Raw genomic sequence first — 18,980 nt, 5'->3', positions numbered from 1 at the left:
CCAGTCACTGATTTCATTTTGCTTGTCTGTGAGGCTTCAGTTTGTGTCTCCATTCATCCCCGTTCAGCTGTCATCCCTGATATGTACGAAGATAAATTGTGCTTTGCAAACGTGAATGTCTGACAATGCGGGATAAAATAAAACACCCTGTGCTGCAGTCATCCAGCTGTTCATTGTCTCGAGGCTGGAATGTGCTGCCATGTGAAGCCCCAGAAGAAGACATTCATTAAAGGATTAGGGCCCACACTTTGTACTGACACAAGAATGAGTGCAGCTGAAAGGAGAAGAATGAAATGATCAAAATGATATTCAAGCACCATTTTGCGCATGAGAGGAGATGTTGGTGGTGTAAGTAGCGGCAATCAAAACAAAGTGCAAAGATCCTCCCTTTTCTGAGGCAGCGCCATGCTGGCAAAGATAACAGCTGAGGTGGAATCCTGCCGTGGCTAAGCCTCTTTAGTGCACTTTTTCATGTCGTGTTTTAAGGTGTCAAAGAGGCTGAGATCAAAGAAGCCATGGCCACTTTAGCGTGTCTTTAAATGGAGCAATGATCAACAAAAAAAAAAAAAAAAAAATAGGCTGGGAAGACACTTTGTCTCTAAAGGAGCAGCAGCAGCAGCAGCGAGTAATTCAAAAGATGAATTCAGAAAGTAATTCAGTTAGGGAGCGTTTCATGGGAATGCTACTAATCTTCCAGGGCCTTCCAGTAAGAGCTCATATTTTCAATTTGAGATGTCTGCGCTCTCCTCAAATAGTTCATTCTTTGGTGTCCTAAAAAGTGGTCTTAAAGTGTTTCAACTGCAGTTCCAAACTAAACAAAGGCATTACATTTCCTTGCTTGTTTATTGAAAGTTTCAATAATAGGCAATTTGGCAGCAACAGTAGGAATCCTCAGCCGAAAACCATAAAAGTGGCAGTATGTGTGGTCTGGTGCTGCCATTGCAGTGAACTCCAAAGAAGCAGGAGGACCAGGGCCAGTATTTCCCGTAGCATAACACATGCCGACAGCAGGCAGACATGGCAAACTGGACTCTCCTTGTTCTCACACTATGTGCCAAATTGGGGGAAATTCTTCCAGTGGCAAGTATCAATTACTCACTTTAAACAAACATCCAAGGCTTTTGAATATCAACATGGTGCGTGCATGTCTCCCTATAGGGCATCTGATACGGGGAGACCACACACATGGAGTCACCTTTCAGCATCACCTCTCTCTTTGCACTTTTTTTCCCCCTCATCCGTATTCTCCGTACATCCCTCTCTGCTGTCTTTGACAAAATTAGACCAAGTTTTTATCAGATCAAGGTGTGAGATGACAACATCAGCCTACAAACAGAAGGAAAGGCTACATTCTCTATACTGTCTTCTAAAAGTCAACTGTAGTGAAACATTATGTTCACCAAACAGTTGTGTCACATTAAGCATCAGCAGGGAAAACACATCCATCATTCTCATTCTGAAATGTCTCACTTGCAAATTGCATGCGAGTGAAGTCGACAGCCATGGAGTCTGCATCGCCTGGCTCAGCCCCATCTGGTAGAGATATACAGGCAACTTCAAATGGTCAGCTTCAGCCTTAACACATATCACACAGCAATCACGCGGCCACATGGTCCTTGTGAAGCTGGGGAACTGCACAGATTATATATATTAGATATATTAAAGTGTGTAGTAGATGTGGGTAGATCATGCCATTCATTGTAAGGAAAATTCAACTCAGCATCGGACACATTAAAATCTGCAAAGGAGGGAGCAATTTGCAGTTAATAAGTGGAGTCTTTGCATGGGGCAAAACCACAAGATGAAGACACTTGGTTCGTAGTGTGTGCGTGTGTATGTGTGTGCACAAAAGAGCACGGAAAATTAAGCATGCTACCATCACTAAACCTGTATGTTTTATTTACTAATTCCTCAGGGAATAATCAAAGTGTTTATGATAACAGTTATTAGTGACATGCTTTCTATTTCTGGGTCCATTTGTAGCTTTGTGGTGGTGTTTGTGTTCCTGCAAATTACTGGACAAACACAGGTGACATGTCATGCAGAAACATTCCCAAAGTAAATTCAGAGGAACTTGAAGGTAGAAAAATGTTCCCTAACAGTAAATATCAGGAATTTTTCAAAAGAATGAGCAAAGGTTTTATTTTAGACTCACTAGTTTGCACCAATGCTTAATAATCACACAGAAAGCAATCCATCAGAAGAGGAAAAGATACAGATTTCTTCTCTGACAATAGTGCAAATAGACCATGATGCAATGCAGTTAGCATCTTTGTGGATCAGGAGACAGTTGCCGGGTGCTAAGTTCGAACTTGGCTTAGTTTATTAAAGCAGCTACAAGGAGTTTTTAACTGGTTATGAAACAGTCTCAATTTAATACTTATCGCTCTATATGACCTTAATAAGCAAAGAAGACCATCAGCGAGAAGATTGACTATTTCTAAATAGTTATCCTAAATGCCAGTCACCTGGTCCGATTCCCTGGGAAATCGGATGAAACGATGTATGGCACGCAGGCCGGAAGAGCCTATGTTTACATTTTTATTTTTTGCCATTATATTTTATGGTTATGGCTGATACTGGGACAGAATCAGTAAAGAGAAAAAGAAAAGAAATGACAGAAGAACAAAAAAGCTAGAAAGGACAATGAGAGCACGGGCGAAAACATGAGTCGACCTTGGTTGGTCATTCAACAGATGGAGAGAATTGTGGGATTTGAAAGGATTCAAAACCAATCCTGAGTTGGCCCTCTTCCTCCTAGACAGGTATGTAATATGTCTATTTTATTTGGCTGTGTACAGTCTGTGGAGGTATAGGTCACAGTGGACATGACTGTAATACAACTGGCTTATAACGTAACATTTTATGTTGGCCTTGCTACCAAGATTTATCATCCTGTTGGCTTATTATCATGAAGACACAACATTACTAAGGAATGTTGATAACTTATGCATTCTCTACAAAATTACTATTACCGAGCAACCGAATCTGTTAGTTGTAGGCTTACATGTAACCTTGGTGTATGAACGGTATTAAAATAAAGTTTACTTTGTTTCACCATCGTCATATTACAGTTATTAATCTTACATAACCACAAATAGATACATTACTTCATCGCTATGCATCTTGCAAACAGCTGTGTTTCAAAAAGAAAAATAGTATTAAAAATAAGTTGTGTCTTTCTTTCATTAGCTTCCAAAACAAATGCATGTGCTAGCCAGATCAAGATCGTAAAGACACAAAGCGGTGGTGCTCATGGGAAATGCAGTCTTCATTCCGGGAAACACTACCGCTTTTGTCCACAGGGTCTGCCAAAATCAACACAAAATGAAAGTTCCTTGTAGTTGCTTTAAGTTGAGATTTACGCATCACTAAAATAAAATGGGTTGTACTTGCAACAGAAAAAAACCCTAGTTCTTGCATAGAGATAAGCTGTTATAAATATACTATACTAAATATTTACACTCAGTAGTTGCCCCATAACTGCTAAAACTAACTGCTCAAACTGACAAAGCTAATGTTGCTAATACAAGACCTGTTTAGAGTGAGAAGTAAAAGAGGTAATGGGACATGGTCGACATATCTGACCCAAAAATGCAGTTCAGAAAAAATGTAAACTGCGAAGATTTTAAATTACATTTCACAAAAATAGCGCAATATACCTCTAACTATAAAACGTTACACCAGTAACGTTTGAATAAATGATCAAATAGCTTTGGAAGTGTATATTTTAAGTTGTTAAAAGCCATTCTAGAAATGTTGAAATCACAACTGAAACAGAAGTAAAGGATGTAGGTTAAACCAAAGTGGATACCAAAAAAGTGAATACTCTTCATCACAAAGGAAATCCTGGATTTGAACTCAGCATTCATTCACACAAACTAAAAAAATTGACAAAGTATCATACGACTTTTAACAGGCAACCGCTTTGTTTAGTTACTAGACAATAACTATACACACACACACAATAGAACACAAACATTTTTGCTGTCCTCGATAATTTTACATTTTGAATGACAAAACATCAGCCTTTAATTACCAGCAGATAGCATATCAAAGAAGCTCAACGCAGTGGTCCTTCACTCCTGCTGCTAAATAATCAACAGCAATGGTGGCGTGACGTTAGCTGTGAAAGCTAAAGCTGGTGCACATGTCAGCACCTCCGCAGGCTTCAACATACCACATGAGTCTCCTACATTAGGGGTTTTTTAGTGTGAAAAGTATTGTGAAAAAGAGTCAAAAGTCCAACACTCGCTGGGAAATTGAAAACATGAGGGCGTTTTCACACAGGAAGGGACGAGGAGGCTTTGATTTCTTAAAGTGTTGACAGAGCAAGGACACCTTATCCAGAAACCTCCCTCCCAATGGCTCCTTGAGCAGCTCCCAGTACAACAAAGACAAAGACTTCAAAAGAACTGCAGGTCATTCAGTTTAATTGAAGTACTATGAGAAACATTCATTGAGTAATGATGTAATTATAATTGTGACCTAGAAGAAAAGGGCAATGGCTGAATGTAAATGACCTCCAAAATCTCCATTCACTGTTGCAATTATAGACAAAAATCGGATCCAGAAGTCACACTATAACCATCACGCAGGCTTTACTTGAACATCAGGGTTGTGCAAAACTACTCTACTGTACATCCAAAACAAATAAGTCTTTTTGTGGCCTGTTGGTCAGGGCCTGATTTGAGGCAGCAGAGACTACAGATGGAAGGTTGAAAATCACACACAGTGAGAATGGCTCTCGACCATGAGAATAAAGATGAAGCTGGGTTTTCATATCAAACTAATAAGAGTCATATGGAGAGAAAAAGGCATCAGCAGTCCACACTGGGGATTGATGTGGAGAGTAGAGTGAGAGATCATGGCAGCACAGTGTTTTTCTTGTGCTGTTGCGAAAACAGACACCAGGATTCGGTGCAAGTAGCAGCCACTCCAAAATGCGTGGTTTTAGAAGCAAATGAGCAATATAACCACTAGTGACTTTGAATGCTGACACCATGTATCAGTGTAAAACCACAACAATCTTCATTGTGTGATCCACATCTAATTTGTCAATATGTACGGCGAAGAAATTGCATTTTAAAATCATCATGATCTGATGGCATTTAACTTAAGGGAGATGTGTTTGTTTTGTTTTTTTTTTTAAACTAGCAATCTCTTCTTTATGGAAAACAAGAGTTCATTAGAAAGGGCATAAAAATGATTGGAGCCTCCATAAGATCACTTTTCACTGGGAACAGCTTGCTGAAGGGCCCTGTAGGCTTCAAGCAAAACCCCAATTTCCTTGCAAATCCCATACAACAATATTAGTTTTAAGCCAGCAAAGCATTTTACGTCATCTCAAGAGAGCAATGGTGGCCAAAACTGTAGGAAATAGAGTGACAGGAAGGATTTAACACTTGTGCCAAAAGACTGAGAGAACTGTATGAATTTAAATTTGTTCAGATTACAGCCTCAGAAACCTGTCTGAGTGTTTTCTATAAAATAGTGTGCAAATTATGTTGCGCCACTATTTTCCACATCTGAATATCCAGCGTGATAGCTTTACCATATTGTTTATACCCTGGTCCTGCAAAAATAATATTTTGACTGTAATATTTATTGTTGAAATGGCAAATAAATGACTAACTGTAACACGTAAAACTCCAAACAGAAGCTTGAAAAAGGCCCCAATAATAGTAATAATGTATTGTGTATGCAAAAAAGCCCATTCTGTACCTGTTTTACCTTTCTTTTAGATTTATTAAAGTGAGCACATGTGGCTCAATATATCTGAAAATGTACACATCTGCATTCTTCCCTTATTCATCTTTTTTCATAGAATCACAGTTAATATTTTATATTGTACATTCAACAATTTAGGTATTACTTCCTTTTCCCACATCTACATAGTGTAAGTTGTATAGCACTGTATTAGTTTGTTTTTTTTTACATAACATATTACATAATTTTCAGCTGTAGCTTGGGAAGTTTGTTGTCTATTAATTGCATGGTTCGTGGTTTGGCCCCTGGCCCCTGCTCATGTCAAAGTTGGGCGAGACTGTGTGTGAATGGGTGAATGAGAGGCATTGTGAAGGCTTTGTCCTGATAGAAAAGTGCCATATAAGTGCAGACCATTAACATTAACTTCTGCTATTTGCTGATAGAGCAACCAAAGTTCCCCTCATGGATCATTAAAGCTTCGTTTTAGCTTGTGATTAACTTTAGTTTTGCTTCCAGCGAGCTCAGCAGTGAGTGGGGGGAAAACCCCAACAACCAACTATATGTGATGCATCATCAGCCTGTATTTCTCCAAGAAGGATATCGGTTGCATCACTCACATTTTTGTGTGATGACTGATGTTTTGAAAGGAATACAAAAAGGCCAAGACAAAAGCAAGGACTAATTGCTGTGTGGGATTAAAATAACAACTTTAGTAACTTCCCTTACTCTGAGGCAGAGGGTAAACTGGGATAAAAAGGGACTTACAGCCTCAAAAATTGACTTTAACAGCCTTTTCGCTGCCAGGAGCCTGTTTGACCCGGTAAACTCTTAAATAAATAAATAAATCCTCACTTGACCAAAATAACTGCTGTTAAGCAGTGGTGGAAAATACATTTACTCAAGTACTGTAGTACAATTTTGAGGTACTTTTACTTTACTGGTGTATCCATTTTCTGCCACTTTATACTTTTACTACACTACATTTCAGAGGGAAATCCACTACATTTAATTTTACTAGTTACTTTGCAGATTAATACAATATAAATCAACAAATAAATTATGATATATCATACATTAAGATCAAGCTTTATTGATCCGAGGCAAAATTTACAAACTACCCAGTAGATAAATTGAAATTAGCCCCACCTTTGCCAGCTTCAACATTAAAGTGATGTAGACATTAGTGCATCAATAATTATAATCCAATAATATACATTATTCTGAAACGGGCCATTCTGCATAATGAGCACTTTGTATTTTAAGTATATTTTGATGCCAATACTTTTGTACTTCTACTTAAGTAAACATTTTAATGCATTCCTTTCACTTGTAACAGTATTTTTACACTATAGCAATGCTACTTTTACATAAGTAAAAGATCTGAGCACTTTTTCCACCTCTGTCGCTGTTAAGTTAAACACTGATCCCACTGTGCATGCTAGCTAGCTAAACACTGGGTGTGTTAGGAATACGTCTTTTTTGATAAATTCTATGAGTAAATCAAAGGCTGTAGAGGCGGTGGTTTCGGTAGTTAACTTAACCAAGCCAAAGCCAGGTCTTGCTGTTGCTACACATTCATTGGGTTTTGTGAAGTCTTAGATTATGATTGATCATAATTCACTAACCTGGCTTATTCAAGGGCTGATGTAACTTCCCTTTTCACTCTCAGTGATCACATTCACAGTTGACCTTTCCTTGCCAAGAGATCATTTCCAGAAGAATGGCATTTTCTTACCTCACTAAAATCCAAACATGAAGAGTTTACATGATATTCGGCCAGAAGGGCAAAAAGGCAAACAGACGGACAGCTGATGCTGCAAATCAGAGATCTGTGTGGTGATTCACACACCTGCTTTGTCCAATAGTGAGACGAACAAATGAGAGCTGGCTAGAGGATCCTGGATCAAGTTTACCATGAGGGGGCCAAACAATGACTCACCAGCAGGTTTGTGACGCAGAATAAATTAAAGAGGACAAAGATTGTGCACCATGGACCACAAGAGCAGGTGTTTTAAAGATTTTCTACTTGCCACCAAAAAACTAAATAAATAGCAGCTAATTCTGACCCATACATACATATTATAGTGTATCCTGTACAGTGATTCTCATTTACATGGAATTTACAATTCCAGTGGTCCCATCATAGGCCTTTTTCACAGCTAACATTTTAACTTCTCACAGTAGAAAAAGCACAGGTGTTACGAACAACATTAACAATAGTTCGGTTCTATTCTAGTGTGCCTCTAAGTCATGACAGTGAGCCAGCATGAACAATACCAGGACCCTGAAATTGAAGGAGCTAAATTGAATTCAGGCATCATTAATTTTATTATTTAAACCTATGCTTTTCCTACTCTCATATCAAAATGTCTTTGAAAAAGGTTTATTAAACCTGCATTAGTTGATTTTTTTTAAACCACTTAGTATTACAAGCTGTAAACACAACACTGACATATTATGTGATCTTGTAAAGTTGTTATGGTACACATATTAGCAAACAGTTGCCTATTTACACATCCAGCATACACAGAGCAACATTAGCAATTATTTAGTGTTGTGTTTCTGTTAGGGTGTGTCAAGCAGGTGTATTCAATGGAATAGGACCCAAACGCAGACTAGCAGGTAGAATTGGTGCAGATGAATAATTTATTAACAAAATGGCTTACACTGAATTGGCGGGCAAAAGCAACTCTCAGCAGGTAAGCAGTTGAAAACAGAAGCAACGAGTCCAATGGTGAGCAGGCAAACTCCACAGACAGGCACAATACAAGAAACCACAGTGGTGACAGATATACAAGGACACAGACTTAAATACACTCAGGTGAGAGGAGATAATGAGACACAGGTGCAACTAATTAGGGCAGGGCAAACAATCAAAACTGGCGAAGACAGGAAGTAAAATAACAAGACATGAGGGAAGGAGGCTATTTCAAAATAAAACAGGAAATAACACAAACCCAAAACCATGACAGTTTCAGGCTACAGGACAAATGTAAGTCCATAATTCACCATGATGAGGTACAAAAAAAGAAGGTATGCAAAAAGAGAACAATAAACAACAAGGTCATTAATTAATAAATGTGATTTTGTAGGTACACTCTGATGGAAATGTACACAAAAGGGTAGCACCACAACTAAAAATCTAATGCAGGATTGGGATTTGTTATCACTCTCAAAGTCATTGGTCTTTTAATAAATACACCAATTAACAGGTCTTTTAATCTCTAGGACAACAACTTAATAAAATCTATTATTGTTTCTGCATTGTTTTTGATGCTGTGAAAGGCATTAACACAAATGAAACATGTAAAGACAGATATGTTAAAAACAGGAGAAAAACAGGATAATTTAATGTATGATACCATTGAGAAACACTTATTGTAAAATGCTTAATTGTGATCTGTAACTCAAAATTGCAGGTGAATATATCAGTAATTAATATGGTGATCAATATGATTACTGGGCTTTAAAATTACATTGGGAAATTTAGAAAAATGGGAAAATATTATCTACTTTTCAGTGGTGTATTTACTGTACTTACTGCAACAGTGTTAAGGCTGGATTCATGCCTGGACGCTATCGACCAACAGCAGCTGTGTTTGTTTGGTGAATCACAAACAGGGTGTGTTGTGAATATAACTCTCTCTGCCTTAACTTTCTAACATCTTCATCCAGATGATGATTGTCAGTTGAAGAATTCTGTTTTCTTGTGATCTCAGAATCTGTTTGGTGGATCAAAGTGGAAGTGGAGGTGATGTGGCAAAAGTTTCCCTTTTTATGGCAGGTGATTGATCTCAAGAGTATTCATCTGAGATGAGCTTCTCTTTGAACACATGTTGGTGGGTGTTGGTATCCAACAATGCTTTGGAACAGTGTGGCATGACGTAGTTGTACTGAGTATAAAAAGAAAAATGAGATCTGATTATTATGGCTTGTAGACATGTTTTCTGAGGCTAATGTGGAAGAGAGAGCAAATGTTTCTATGAGCTGTGCAAGTACACCAGCAAACCTGCGCAGTAATACAGAGACAGGTGACAGCTCCTGGCAGGTGATCTTGGTCTCAACAAATCAGCATCATCTCTGGAAGAGGTAACTAGATGTGCAGTGTCAGAGACTGGTTTATTACAGCCATGATCTTATTTTTGTTGGTTTGGCGGCAACATCGCTAAAACGAAGTCTGAATCTGACGGGGCAAGAACCTTGATAGATTGTATTCAGATCATTTGATCGTTCAGACAATTATGTTCCCAAAAGTTTGAGTGTTTCTTTAAATTATAGAATGGAAGGTTTCCTTGATTCAGAAACACAAATGTAAACATACAAATGCTGCCTACATCCATGTCGACATTCAACATTTTAAAACACAGCATCACGCAACAGTGGTCAGTCAGTGGACATTGCAGTTGTATGTACAGATGTGGAAGGAGCTCAGTGTGAGTGGGGTCGAGGTGAAAGCTGTTTCATGGTCAACAAGAGTTATGAATGTAACTGCAATTCTGTGATTTCCTCCTGACTGCCAGAGATGGTATGTTTTTCTCGGATTTCCATCACGCACATGTGCGAGAAGTCGAAACCTTCGTAATAATCACACGTGTTAACTGGACGATGTAAGCGATTAGATAAAAGAGCCTGACACCCAGCAGTTGTCTCCTTTTCCTTTTGCGCAGGTTATAGCATTAGCTAGCGTTAGCGTTTCACCACCTATGCCATGAGCCTCTTTACCAATCGGTTGGGGCTATTTTTCGTCCTTCAGAGGCTGCATAACCGGTGTTCATCTTTCCAGTCTTGCCTGTATAATGCTAGGTAGCTTCAGCTACAAAGCACAGACTATAAAGGTAAGTTGCCATTTTTCTCTCCGGCGGATTAGCATTTGCAACCCATTAGGCTGTATATATCTCTCACTTTGTTACTGACCAGCTTTGCTAAGAGATCCCTGCTCCGTACTACAATTGAGCTAGCAGTTGATATACCGTAGCTCAGAGTTTTTCCTGCTCCAGTCGGTGATACAAACCTGTAGCTTGTCAATTGCTATTGCCTCCAAAAGGATAACAAGCTATTTTTGGAATTGTAGCTGGGTGTCTCTCTCTCTCAACCAATACTGCTCTAGCTTTATGGCGTTAGCTTTGTAGTGAACTTTTATGTGGCTACTGGCATGGGTGGTGAGATGCTAATGCCACCAAACAGTAGCCGTGTATGTAACCTGAAAAGGCAAGAAGATAAAATGGAGTCAACTGCTGGTCATCATCCTGACTTAAGGTCTCAACCTCCTGCACATGATGAAATCCAGGTATTAAATAATGTCTCTGTAGGCCTAAAATAATGAATTGTGTTATGAATTCATTAAATGTGTTAACTTTTGAGCAGATAACTTATACCAGACCTTTCCTAGATACAGCTCTGCCATCCATGCATTTATCTGGGAATTTTAGCAGTGAACACAGAGCAATAACCATCATCCTAGCAAAATACCCAGGTGTATGCAGGTATTCCAGGTCCCAGATGCAGTTCAGATCCATTTCGATTCTCATGCAGGCAAAGTGAAAGGAATGAAATAATGATGGGTGTGTGACACATTTGGTGAAGGACAAAACCAGGCACTTGCTGGTCTTCATTAGGACTGAGGTCATTGTCTCTGGCTTGTAGTCAGGGAGGCAGGCAACCTTGTCTTTTCTGGGCAGAAGACTGAAGGTGGATGATTTGAAGCAGATAGGACTTTGCCTGTGGGCAGGGTGTGAGAGAAGATGCTAGAAAACAACAGAAACAGCTGTCTGAGGATTTCCCCTGTCAGGACTTGCATTTTTCCCCCCAATGTTTTTCTGCCAAAAAATGTTAGTATCTAGGTGATGATGTTATAAAGCATGGATGTCTGAGTGTGAGTAGTTGTCAACCCAGGTAGAGGTTATTGGTTGTAAAAATGATCGAAACTGTATCAATTCTACACTTGGCACAGTAATTTCTTGAAAGCTAGCTGAGTTTTGAAATGGCTTTCACAGAGGTCAGATATTATTTTCCATACTTTTTCATGTGTATTGTTTGACTTCTGAGGTGTTTATGGATAAGAGGAATGGTATAAATTGTTTAAGTGCCTGTCAGATGAACAACTAATGTGTCTGATGGTGTTGACGTTTCCATCGCAAAACAAACCCACAAGAGCAAACAAATGCAACAAATATGGCTTGATGCCATTTATCCATCTATTGACTCTTGAATTACTGTACATCACCAGTTATATTGAACTTTAGAATATGAAATGTCGAAGATCTCTGTGCACTAATGTGCACTTTGGCTCTGAGTGAATGCTCTCCTGTTAGATTTATAAAAAAGCAAATGTGAACAGTGACGGATTGACTGTGACTGAGCTTAGATCCATGCAGGCCATTTTAAACATTACATGTCCTTGTGGTTCACTGGAATCAGACCCCAGTTTAAAATAAAGTAAAAACTCTGCTGCTGTATTTCCCATTTCTTAACTTGAAGGGAAAAAAACTATTTGAGATAATGTATGAACTTTACAGTGCATGACATATGTTCTCTTTAGCAAAACACAATTCTTCATATACAGTAAAGTAAATATTATATCATGACGAATTGCATGAATGTGTATATTATCAATGGACGTGCAGTTAAAGAGGTACAACTTTTTTGCCAGAACAAATAATAGTTTGACAGTTTCTATTAACAGACATCAGTCATTTGTGAATTTGTGTCCAGAGTTAAAATTGAGGGTTACTCACACAATAGAGAACGTGTCTTTTTAATACGATTGCTGGTGGAGGGATTGAGAGTCACATTGATGTAGATTGATTGTAGCTTTCTTTCTTCAGACTGAGGACAAATGCCACGGTGGGTGATTAAATCCAGGCCCTTTGCTTGGACGCTTCTGGGGCGGATTTTCCGAGAGCAAGGGACTTGGCGCCGGGGATCCTGTGTATTTTCCACCCTGATCTCTGCTTGGCAGAGGCCTAAATAATAAAGCTCTTTTTACTGAGCTGCCTGGGCTTCCCTGTGTACAAACACAAGCCCTGCCCCCACCTCCGCCTCTGCTGTTTTAACACAACCCGTCGCCATGGGGGTTTACCTTACACCCCACTAAGCTCCCGTCCTGCAGTTGTCTGAAAGTCAGCCCCCATTCTGCCACAGACTCATACACACACTGGGGTCAAGCCAATTTGGTCTTGAGATAATTTTACTGGGACCAAAGTGCACAATGCCGGACTTGATCAGGGAACACAGGAAGCAAGGTAATTTAGGGAGTTTACACTGTAGTGCACACTGAACTCATACCTATATTTCTATGCTAGTCAATACTCCACATATGTTTTTGTGTTATAACTGTTATTTTTAATTGCATCATGGAGTGCAGTAGGGTGTGAGTCCAGTACGATCACGGAAATGTGGCAAGCAGTGATGAAACGTCCATTCATGCGGCCACGCATGGATGTGTGTTTATTTAACTACTGTGCAGGTTAATCTGGGTCCTCAAAGCCTGGTGCTGTGTGTTAGTGCCAAGGCTTACAAACCTCCTGCACTCTGATCAGCCTGCCAGCTTTGAAACCCAAGGCAGTCAGAGAAACCTCCTCCGAAAGCTACGACCCAGGCCTCTCCTGCTCTCAGAAGAAAAATGTAAAGGTAAATTAAGGTAAATAAAGGTAAGAAAGTTTTTTCTGCAAACTATTGCATGAATACCTCGCTTGTCATTAAGTGTGTGCTGTACCGTAGAAAAATGTTCCATATGTTCTACAGTACTGTTGGTCATTACAATGTGTCACTGACAGGATTTGGTAGCACCTTTACCTCCACGTGCCCATAAACATAAGCCATATAATGGAGATCCAGTCTCCGGATGGCTGTGTAGGCGGAGGAGTGCGCTCTAAAAGCCAAAACAGTAGCTCGGCAGTGGAGGAAAAATTAAGTGATTTTTCCATTTTTACCGGCTGAGCCATTTTTCCCATGAACAATAAAATGAAAACAACACATAAGCCTCGGGGAACACTGGAAGAAATTAGTCCCCAACTGCAGTAGCTAATCAACACAGCCACAACACACACCGCAACGCCCTTTTTGTGTGACAGAATTGAAAATTGACAGAAGGCAAATACTAGTGTGGCACCCAAGGTTTTTGTGCTGTAATCATGGTAAACCACATGAAACTCACCATGACATAAAGTTATTTAAAATTTTAGATAATTAAAGAGGAGGGATGTTTAATGAGATTGTTTGAATGTTGTTGGTTCTGCTGAAAAAAACAGATTTAATGAATGTCAAAGTAGTTTTGACGAGGGCAGTCTGCATAAAATCTAAATCATCTTTATGAGACTGAGATGGAATACAACAATCTGTACTGGTTTGTACACCAGAAGAGATATGGCTTCTTCCTGTTTATTTTCATTTTCTGCCCCACCTGAAATCTTCTGCGTACTCCAGTCATTAACGAATACCAAGAACACCAAACAGACATGTGTTTTTGTATGTTCAGAATAGAAAACCAAACATAAATTTTCAGTGTTTGGTATTTCAAGCATTCATTATCTCACGGCTGTTGGAGGCCACACACAGACACACACATACAAAAAAGAGAGTGACTGAATTAAGAGAATGAGTCTTTATCTTCTCTGTGGAGTGAGGGAGAAGAAAACGCTAGTACCAAGCACAGCTCTTCTGGAGCAAGGCCAGTGTTGAATATCAAGAATCAGTTTACAGTTTGACTTCATAGCAGCACCTCCCTTCTCTGCAGTCCACCTGTGAGTGAGTTATATTTCTCCAGAATGTGCATGGATGAGGTGCTCGTTCAGCAGCCTCTCCAAAATACACCAAGTGGCCATCTGTATATGACAAAGTCTTCACTGCACTTACTTGTATTTCACTTTCAGTAGTAATATTTTCATCTCCTCTCTTTCAAGTATGTTTTCTTTGCAGTTGTTTTGACATCCTCATTGTCAGCTAGACCATCTCACTTTTTAGCACTCCTTTCTGTTTTTCTCATCTCTATAAAAAGCTATAAGGCTTTATCTCGGGTGCACACAGCTCCATCTTTACTACTGTGTGCCATCAATCTCAGTTGCTGTTTGAACAGGCAACACAAACAGGAGGCACTGCGTCATGCTGTGTTCACTTTCAGCCTCCTCCCTCCACATTTCTCCTTCCAATCATGCTTTATGAGTCTGATGGCTATCTACACTCCTACACTAACTTGCGGTGTTATTGGCAAATTGATGTTTTATTTCTAGTTTCTCTCTAGTCGTGAGAAGGCCTACAATCTAGTCCCTAAACCTAATTTGAAATAAACAGCATACAACTGATTGTACAATGCTCCTCTCTATCCACCTCTCTAGACAAACTTAATATAGTGTATGTAATTTATGCTGTGTATTTTAGGTTTTGGGTTTGTGGGTGCAGAATGGATCATGGTGTGGATAGTTGATAATATCTGTGAAGTGCCAGCAGGCAGATAGGATCATCCACCCTCAGGGCAATGACGTACTTAACTATCATACAACAGCATTGCAGAATAAATCATCATGCCATGGATCCTCACAGAGGATTATTCAGTATTTGTGCTTACGGGCTGCGTGCCATAAAAGTGAGGTACACCATCACCCATCATGTGGTAATGCTGGTAATACTGGTAATCTGTCACATTACCATTCCTGCAAGGCTGTATACGTGATGATATATACTGTTAGATGTTGGTGAAATGCCATACATACAGAGTTAGCTATCCTTTAAAAGAATACTTAGACATTTTGGGAAACACCCCTAAGTCAATTTCTTGCCATGAGTTGGATGAGAAGATTGATGCCACACTCATGCCTGTGTGTTAAGTATTGAACTTGAGCCAGGAGGTGATTAGCTTAGCTTAGCATAAAGACTGGAGGGGGAAATGGGTAGTCTGGCTCTGTCTGCAGTTCAAAGATACGCCTACCAGTACCTCTAAAGCTCACTGATTAACACTATTGTTTTATCCATACCATTCAAACCCATTCAAACAATGAAGTTAAAAATGACAATTTGTGGTCTTTGAGGTTATCAGCAGAGATGCTGGTTGCCTGGTAATCAGCATCTCCAGCAGACTTATCTGGGCAGACTCATAAACTATTGCTCACCAAGAAATAGTTACATAATTCACTCTAAGACCACAAACTGTTTTTACATTACTGTTTGTGTACAGCTTAAACAATTGTGTTAATTAGTGAGCTTCTGATGTGTTGGTGGGCAGATTTTTTTTTACCTTTGGACAGAACAGTTTCCCCCTGTTTCCTGTCTTTATGCTAAGATGAGCTAATCGCTCCATACTTAACGCAGAGACACCAGAGTGGTATCAACCTTCTCTCCAACTCTCAGCAAGAAAGCAGATGAGCGCATTTCCCAAAATGTCAAACTTTTTTTTTAAAGTCATGTTTATTAATTGTATCCGTGTCGCCCACTCTGTTACTGTACATATGAGAGCAAGAGACAGTGATGTGTGCTTTTGTCTTTGTAATAACAAGACGATAAATATTGAGCTCAATGTGACCTAACCTCAACAAATCTATTTAACAAATATAGAGAAGGAGGGGGAAAAACTGTTTTATGCTCTTTCTAACCTGCCTCACACCTACACTTGACTTTATCTGTATTAAGAGACACCAAAGAAATGACAACAAACAAGCAAAAGCCCTTAGTAAGAACCAAGTGACCCAAGTTTTTGCATGTGCAGTAAGTTCTTCTAAGCAGCTCTGAAATGTCTGTAAAAATGTATTCAAACATCCATCTCTACATGTGGGTGGGCAGGCCGTCAGGAGTTTCCCCAGCAAGCCTGAGGTCACACCCTGCTCGTCCTCATCCTCTTGTGACCTTCCAGTTCATATATTCCACAATAATAAAAGTCATAAAAAGAAGAAAACTCTGCTATGTGGCATACAGTATAAATAGTGTTGACACAACAAATGACTAAAAGGGGCAGTGTTGTATGGGTATGATGTCAGTCTTGCACCTTCTCGACAAAACCAAACAGAAATCACTTCTTCTGTTTCTTTATATTTTTATTCTTCTCTTAGGAACTAGAGTGTCAAAATAATAAAAGTAGCATTTGATGATGATTTGATTGATGGCTGTTGTAAAACAAATGTGTTAGAATGAAGTGAGTTAGATAAGAGTGCAGAGAGTGGTATTTTTATGCCATCCTCTCAGCTGGATTCTGCATTAATGGATAGTTTGTCCTATGTGCTAATGAACCTGTAGTACCAGGAAAAACTTATGACAGAAGCTTTAACAACCAATCTATGCCAAGGATCAGTCATTAGCTAACTAGAGAACAATGAGATCATGAGAGAATCAGTCAAATGGGAGCTGCTCTCTGAGCACTGGCTTAATGTCAGGATGATCTCATAACAGAGCTGCTCAGAGGCAACTTTATCTCTATTTATGTCAATGAGAAGTTTTAGTCATTTATTCAGACCAACACCTTAGATCAGCAGATCTCTCCTTTATTCAGACTACTTTGTAGCCTAAAGTTAATTAAACACAGTATAAACAATTAATGGGACACTGAGAACACAAACAATATCAACAATGTACTTAAATGATGTTTTCTTCTCTTGTGCTCCTCACTTGAATCCTTCTGGGCCTTTAGGTTCATTAGAGGAGTCAGTGCTGTTTGAATGTAACAATGCTACCACCATGTGGCCAAGAGGGGTACCCACAATCCTGTATTTATTTATATATTATTGAAAAAATGGGACCAATGTAAAAATACTCCACTACAAGTAAAAGTCCTGCATTCAAAAGCATTTTACTGTTGATCAAGGTTTTAACTAACTACACAGTTGGCTAGTCCAGAGGTTCCCAACCTAGGGGTCGGGCCCCTCCAAACGGTCACAAGATAAATCTGAAGGGTTGTGAGATGATTAGGAGAAGAAAGAAGGGAAAACAAAGTTCTGATACACATATTTATATTGATTTTTCATATTTTGAATTTTAGTGAAATGATGGATAAGTTTACCTCTTTGAGCCTCAGGCAACCATTTACAGTAAATGAAACAATCTGAAAGGGCAAATCACCCTCTGGTGGAACTGCTAACAACTCATAGATATCTAAGACCTGTGACAAGGGTCCCCGAGTAGACACTCCTTTTGATGAGGGGTTTTGCATTGTATTTTATAAGCTTATAATATGTTTTTTAAATGTAAAATCTTAATTTGAAAACTAACTGGTAAGCTGTCAGTCAGAAGTCAAAATTTTACTTAAATACAGTACTTGAGTAAATGTACTTACTTTTCACCACTGGTATATATGTATACACTGTATAGGTCAGAAGATGCAGAACACCATGCTTTTGTACTTATACTACATTTTCTATTTTTGCCTTGAGAAAGTGTTGCACCTTTCCTTTATCATAGCAGCTTTTCATTTTGTTGGGCTGCCCCTCCCCTAAACTGTGTCTTGGTTCAGTTTTATCAACACTGTTAAAGAGTGAAATGACTGAAACATAATCCACATCTGCTTGCTGGTTTATTTTTTCTCCATAGAACAAGAAAAACAAGCTATATCTACTCCTACAAAACCTGCAAATCTTCTGGTCAACATGTCAAGTCAAGTCAAGTCAGTTTATTTATATAGCACATTTAAAAACAACAGGGGTTGAGCCAAAGTGCTTTCCAGTTGAGGCAGATGGGTTAGAATCTGCCTCAATACAGGTACAAAAAGGCAGTAATACATAATGTAATACAGAAATGCAAGAATACGGAGACGACAAGACTAAAATGGAAACCTAAGACAACTAACACGATAAAATCAGAATAAATAAATAAATAAGGAAGTTAGGAGAAATAGAATAAAACCTGTAACAGATTAAAACGCAGTAAGAGGATGTTAGAAATAAGTTAAGTGATGACTTAACAGAAACCATGGGGCAGCCTCAGACTGAACTAAAAGCAATTGAAAATCTTTAAATTTGATTTAAAATTGTCATTGGTGGAACGGGAATAAATGTGGGATGGGAGGCTATTCCAGAGCCTGGGAGCAGCAACAGAGAAAGCTTGGGCACCTTTGGTTTTGAGGCTTGAGTGAGGGACTGAGAGGAGTTGTGACCTAAGTGACCTGGGGACAGAATACAGAGTTAGTAGATCAGTAATATATTGTGGAGCTAATCCATTTAAGGCTTTAAAAACAAATATTACGATTTTAAAATCAATTCTGTATTTCACTGGTAACCAGTGCAGGTGAGCCAGAACAGGAGTGATGTGTTGTCTTTTCTTTGTTCCAATTAAAAGTCTGGCAGCTACATTTTGAC

General features: G+C 39.0%; 1 protein-coding gene and 1 long non-coding RNA gene across 2 annotated transcripts in view; both read right to left on the bottom strand.

The window, feature by feature from the left end:
* Positions 1-8,514, bottom strand: part of LOC122863260 (steroid hormone receptor ERR2-like) — a 118,776-nt gene extending 110,262 nt beyond the window's left edge. The window contains exon 1 of the mRNA XM_044169579.1: positions 8,376-8,514. The gene's annotated coding sequence lies outside the window, so the exon portion shown is untranslated. The remainder of the gene's footprint in view (positions 1-8,375) is intronic.
* A 1,086-nt stretch (positions 8,515-9,600) lies between these two features.
* Positions 9,601-12,678, bottom strand: LOC122863262. Its single transcript, XR_006374958.1, has 2 exons — positions 12,444-12,678; positions 9,601-11,453 (listed from the first exon to the last, which is right to left on the bottom strand). It is a non-coding gene; the product is annotated as an uncharacterized LOC122863262 (long non-coding RNA).
* Positions 12,679-18,980: the final 6,302 nt, after the last annotated feature.

Source organism: Siniperca chuatsi, linkage group LG16, assembly GCF_020085105.1.
Source record: "Siniperca chuatsi isolate FFG_IHB_CAS linkage group LG16, ASM2008510v1, whole genome shotgun sequence".
Classification (NCBI taxonomy): Eukaryota; Metazoa; Chordata; class Actinopteri; order Centrarchiformes; family Sinipercidae; genus Siniperca; species Siniperca chuatsi.
The sequence above is the reverse complement of the archived record's forward strand: the minus strand, read 5'-3'. Positions and strand labels throughout refer to the sequence as shown.